General features: G+C 44.7%; 1 long non-coding RNA gene across 1 annotated transcript in view; it reads left to right on the plus strand.

Annotated features, from left to right (window-relative positions):
• Positions 1-4,959, plus strand: part of LOC311028994 — a 97,824-nt gene extending 92,865 nt beyond the window's left edge. The window contains exon 3 of the long non-coding RNA XR_014598820.1: positions 4,941-4,959. This is a non-coding gene — a long non-coding RNA (uncharacterized lncRNA). The remainder of the gene's footprint in view (positions 1-4,940) is intronic.
• The last annotated feature ends 1,041 nt before the right edge of the window (positions 4,960-6,000 follow it).

Raw genomic sequence — 6,000 nt, forward strand, 5'->3', positions numbered from 1 at the left:
ATGAAGATGCAGTGTCCTAGACAAGAAACAGATTTCAAGTAAATGTAGGTCACAGTGCAATCATAGCGTTGTGTGAAACTTGAAGATTCATTAGCCTACCGATTGCTTTGTCCATGTGGGAGCCAGGGTAACAGCTGGTTTGGTTGAACGTGAAGGACTAGCTAGCTGTACAGACAAGGGCACTTTGAATGTAGCAGTAGCCTCCTCAGCTCTGTGCTTCTGGGGGGTTGAATGAGGTAGACCCTCAAAAGAGTATTCCTCTTGTTCAGACAGATCTTGCTGTATGTCACTCAACTCTTCCTGTATAATAATGGATACAATTCAGACAGAAATTACTATCCCAAGAATACTTTTTTCCAAAGCAAAATAAAGCACTACAATACTTGATAGTTTTTACATTCATCAGAGTAAGAAAGTATTGTTACAGGGCATTACATAAACAGACTCTCTACTCTTTGTGCTTCACCTGGGACAAAAGTACCCCTCCCCCCAACCACTCAGTCAAGGCATTTTCATGATAGACCTAGCGTCAGTGTTTCACCTGAGACAAAAAAAAACCCCTTCCCCCTACCATTAGTCAAGACATTAGAATGGTATCCTAGCAGTCTCGTAATACACAGAAGCACATTTGGTGACGTTACACAACGGACTTTGCTCAATGGTTAGGCTTATAACGTTAGGCTACTTCATTGTAATTTCTGAGCTCGAGTTGTCATGCAAATCAATCAGTAATTTCTTATTGCAAGTCTCAGAAGAGCACTGATTTCGCAGTGAAGTTAGTCGTGCTAACCTGATACAGCTAACGTTATTGCCACTTCCAGACCAACCAAATACCATGCATATGGACACTTACAGCATTAGGTGATGATCCACTTAGTTGTGAACGTGATTTCAGAAACGTCGGTGTGGCCGTATCCTTTAGGCGTAATCCTGAGGCGGTATAGTCCACCTCTGTAAAATCTTCGGAGCAAACACGCCAGTTCTTCAGAATCTCCACCGGTGTTGTTGGATCCATGTTCAAAGCAGCTAACCAAACTTTCCGCCGTTTGTGGTGAGTTGGAATTCTGTGAAACATGATGGGACTATATACCTTCTGCTTGTTTTCGCAACCCTGTACGATGCACGTTATAACCATGATGTTGCTTCCTCAACTGTGCACAAACTACTACAGCTGGTGCAGGCGACGGCGTGCAGGTCACGTAGGTTCTATTGACGGAAGTAAGAGGGGGAGCGGAGTGATGATATTACTGCGCCGACGTCGAAGTGCTTCCAGTTGTTATTCCGCCATACTATATAGTTATCCTTGTTATCCGCTTAGAAAAATTGGCGTGTTTCATTTTGTATAACCAAACTTTGGTCGTGTAACTACTCACGTAACCGTATTTAACTAGGGACAACGTGGAAGTGCTTGGTCGCTTCTAACTTCACCCCGCTTTGGATCCTAAGGAATATACTGGGACAAGCTACATGCTAGCAAATTAGCGCTGCGCGGAGTGCGCGCAAGAGCCATTGAGTGCACGCACAGAGGAGAGGGAGGTATGTATCACCTCGTCTAAGATCAGAGCAGAACATAGTTCAGTATGGAAATGCGGTGGTGTTTTCCTTTAACCATATACGGTAACAAAACATCCCTTGAAGAACCACAACAGACATCGGGGTGTCGTTGTTCACTTATTGCTGGTGTATTATTAGTACATTGATGGAATGAAACCCCTTTTTGTTGACATTACTACATTTGTTGTGTTTTTATGTGGGTGCAGTCTATCGCTCCTATTATATTTGGAAATCCAACATCTTCAACATCAGTCCCAATTCACAGCATAAATTCAGCAATATCTATTTTGGGAAGCGGTTCCTACCCAAAAGCCACTCTGTTCTCTCCCCAAACAGATCAGTGCTCTTTGAAAACGTGCTGCAAAGCACATCGTTTACTAAATCTTATAAGTAATGCAAGTTCCATTTTCAAATACTCAAATACTACACAAGGAGATCTGGGACTGGACATGGTGAATCATTTTTGACAAAGGTATGAAGTTTTCCCATCATACAATTTCGTCTTTCTTTCTCAGATGAAGATGCCAGGATCCAGCTATCTACAGTGAACTCCAAGTCTTACTTGTGTCAACTTACACAATGCAACAACCTCAACAAGGAAAGTAAGCAGCTGAAGGAGATACATGGCAGAGGAAGGTTTTCTTTCAGCTCAATCAGAACCAACACTAAACACTTCCTTCTCTTTACTGGTCGGACCACTATCATGTTTGAGTGGTGGCTCTCAAAATTGAAAGACAGTGTAGCCATTATGCATGGAACATCACCTGTTAGTTGTGATAATGAAACTGCACTTGGGTGTAAGCAAGGACATTGCCTATAGGTTTAATGTAAGAGATACTGCCATATCCAATACTTACTAAACTGGCTCCCTTTGATGGCACATACATCAAAACCCATCATCAAACAGCCAACAGTTCTGGCAGAAGATGGTCGAGGTTCAGCCCTGTGGCTCTCAGCAGCAAGTCTTCATCCAGGGGCGGATTGGCCATCGGGAGTACTGGGAGTTTTCCCGGTGGGCCGGCCCGGTATGGCCGTTTTTTTTTTTACTCTGTTTTCTTTTCCTTGGTTGTTTTGGACCTCCTCGTTTCGGTTTTTAACCGAGGAATTGTTGCTACTTCCCTCTCCAGCTGTGCACAAATAGTGGAACTTTGTATTATGTGTTATTCTACTTGAATTTTGATTGCTCCCTTGTAGTAAGCTCAAGGGTTTCACATTGATCTGAAGTAAACTTCTTCCTAAGTCTCTGAAACATCTCAACACTCTTCTCCATTACAACAGATGTAGTTGTGTTTCAGTGTCTGTGTCACTCAGGTCCAGACAGGTGAGAGAAGCTGCATTAGGTGATAGGCCTCTTAGCTCCCTTAGATCATCATCGGTGAGCTCTAGAATGTAACAAAAGATGGTCATTAGTCTCAGTTATAGCAGTTATGTTTCTTGCTGAAAGTTTAAATGTGAAATTGCACATTTAATTCCTCTCCTCAACAATCATTTTATGTCCAGAAAAATGCCCTCATATATTGTTTTTTAAGGGCAAAACTAATGTCAATACATTGGAATTAATGATAAATAAGACTGAAAATGAACTTGATAACACTGAAATACATTGTTGGACATGCCTTTGACTTTAAGCTTGCCACTATTCTCAGGCATGTCTTTGAACTGGGTGGCTGTGCTCCTTGGCTTGCTGAACTGGATGTGACTGCTGGCTTCACCTCTCCTCGACTTCCGTCTTTCCACATGCAGGTGGTAAAAAGTAGCGCGACTCAAGCCTGTGATGACACACTTACATTAAAGCATGAAAGTGGGCGGGTTCAAAGTAATGATTTTAAAAAGTGGATGGGACTTGTCCCACCCACATACAATGGGTCTGATACCCATACCTATAACTAGAAAAACATTTTACGCAAATTTTTAGTAGCTAGCTCTAGGGATTTGCATTGCTGCAACATACATTAAACAATGAAAAGGAGTGCTAACGTACCCAGCCATGCTAGTGCAGTTCGCCATCAGTATGTCATTGTTTGACCCCTTAGAATACAGTGTTTCCCCTACAATGTTACAGGTGTGGTGGCTTGCCATTCCTATGGAGCCCCGGATCTGTCGGGCTTTCATCGATGTACTAGAGCCGTTACGACCTAAGTTAGCGAGTGTCCGGTAGAGAGAGAGACAGTGTGAGAGAGAGTATGATGTTGAGTTCAAGCAGTACAGCAGTAACATTACAGCGTGAATAACGCTAGAGACAAGCTAAGTTCCCGTGGTGTTGTTGTCAGCCAGCTGAAAATGAAACTCTGGCTACTCCAGCTGCAGCGCACTGGACTCAGCAGGAACCTAGGCCAGGACCCTGTTTGTGGATTACAGCTCCGCCTTTAACACTATTATCCTGACCCTGCTACAGGACAAGCTCTCCCAGCTGCCCGACTGCACCTGCCGGTGGATCATTGACTTCCTGTCTGACAGGAAGCAGCATGTGAAGCTGGGGAAGCACATCTCTAACAGCCTGACTATCAGCACCAGTTCCCCTCAAGGCGGCATACTTTCCCCATTTCTCTTCTGCCTGTATACCAACAGCCGCACCTCCAGTCACCAGTCCGTCAAGCTCCTGTAGTTTTCAGATGACCCCACCCTCATTGGGCCGATCTCTGGTGGAGAAGAGAGGGCCTACAGGTGGGAGATTGACCACCTGGTGACTTGGTGTGGCCGAAACAACTTAATGCTCTAAAGACGGTGGAGATAGTTGTAGACTTCAGAAGGAACTCAGCCCCATCGCACTGTGTGACTAATAATCAGCCAGGAAGGCACAGCAGAGGATATACTTCCTGCAGCACTTGAAGAAGTTCAACCTGCTGAAGGCAATGATGGTTTACTTCTATGCCTCCATCATAGAGTCCCTCCTCATCTTCTCCATCACCATCTGGTATGCTGATGCTACTGTCAAAGACAAGAACAGACTGCAGCTTATCATCCGCTGTGCTGAAAAAGTGATCGGTTGCAACCAGCTGTCCCTCCACTACCTTCACGCCAAGGGAGAAGTCGTGTAAAAGCGAAAAGTTCACCTTTCATAGTTGTTTTGAAGACACAAGCTAATCGAAATTCCGACACCGTATCCGTCTCTCTAGTTCCGCAAAGCCGTTATGTTTTGTAAAAAGAGACACTGTTGCGGCCTTATGCCGCAAAGCAAAGATATTTATAAACGGAATGATCGCAGCATATTTTTGACTCTCCTTTCTGTGATTACGGTGCAATCTGCTGTGTAACAAAACAAATGTATCACTCGGGAGGGTCTGCTATGGCAAGTACGACGCCGAGTGGGAAAGGTCGGTATAACCGGTGTGGTCTGATCTTTGGTTTGTATCAGACCAGTTTTAAAATGTTTAAACCGGCCCAAGCCTAGCAACAGCATCATGTTGTCGTTTCCATCATCAGGCCAGTTAGCAGTTGGCGTCGGTCAGGACCTCAGCGGACTCTGCTGGACAAGAATGCACAGCCAGACTCCGAGTCAAATCTATTCCCCAAATGGAATAGATTTGAGGACGCTGATTGGCTAAACTGCTACATAGACCCGCCTCCTTGGGGTGATTTCTCCATCGGCCAAGAGCTGTTGGGACAAGCAGGCAAGGAAAACCATCTCTTGCTCAGAAGATTTTATAGATCACACATTATACATAATAATGGGCATATTCCATAGTTTCAACACACCATTTTTATGATTTCTTTCTCACCCAACACCTTACCAGCCTGTCTAACCCAAGACCTCACCAGTCTGTCTAACACAACACATCACCATTCTGCCTCACTACTTTGTCTCACCTCACCACTGTTTGACCAATCTGTGTCTCAACCAACATCTCACTAGTCTTATTCACCAAAAACCTTACCTGTCTGTCTAACCCAACACGTCACCAATCTGTCTCACTTAACTCCTAGCCAGTTGATCTCACCGCTTTGTCTCACACCTCAAGAATCGTTCCCACCAGTCTTTCTCAGCCAACATCTTACCAGTCTAGCTCACCAGTCTGTGGGACAGTAGGGACATGTCCAGACCAGTGTTAAAGCACTGATTGGGATAGTAGGGACATGTACCTTCAAACACTGGTCAAACCACACGCCCCGACGCGGGCACTTCACTCCTCTACTTCAGCTGGCCGGCTAGTACCACCATCGCTGAAATCAAACAAATGTTGTTCAGCAAAGTCCAGACTCTTCTATGTTCTGGTGCCTCAGTGGTGGAACGAACTCCCAACCTATGTCAGGACAGCAGAGTCACTTGCCATCTTCCGAAAAGGGCTCAAGACTCACCTGTTCAGACTTCACCTCGACTCTGCATAGCATGACCCACTAACAAACCCCCCCCCCCCCCAACAAAAAACAAACAAAAAGCACTTCTATGTTCTTACCGATAGCACTTTGATCATAGCACCATTGTACTTAAGGTATCCTTGCTGAACA

This window comes from Eutrigla gurnardus, assembly GCF_963514095.1.
Source record: "Eutrigla gurnardus genome assembly, chromosome: 18".
NCBI classification, from domain to species: domain Eukaryota; kingdom Metazoa; phylum Chordata; class Actinopteri; order Perciformes; family Triglidae; genus Eutrigla; species Eutrigla gurnardus.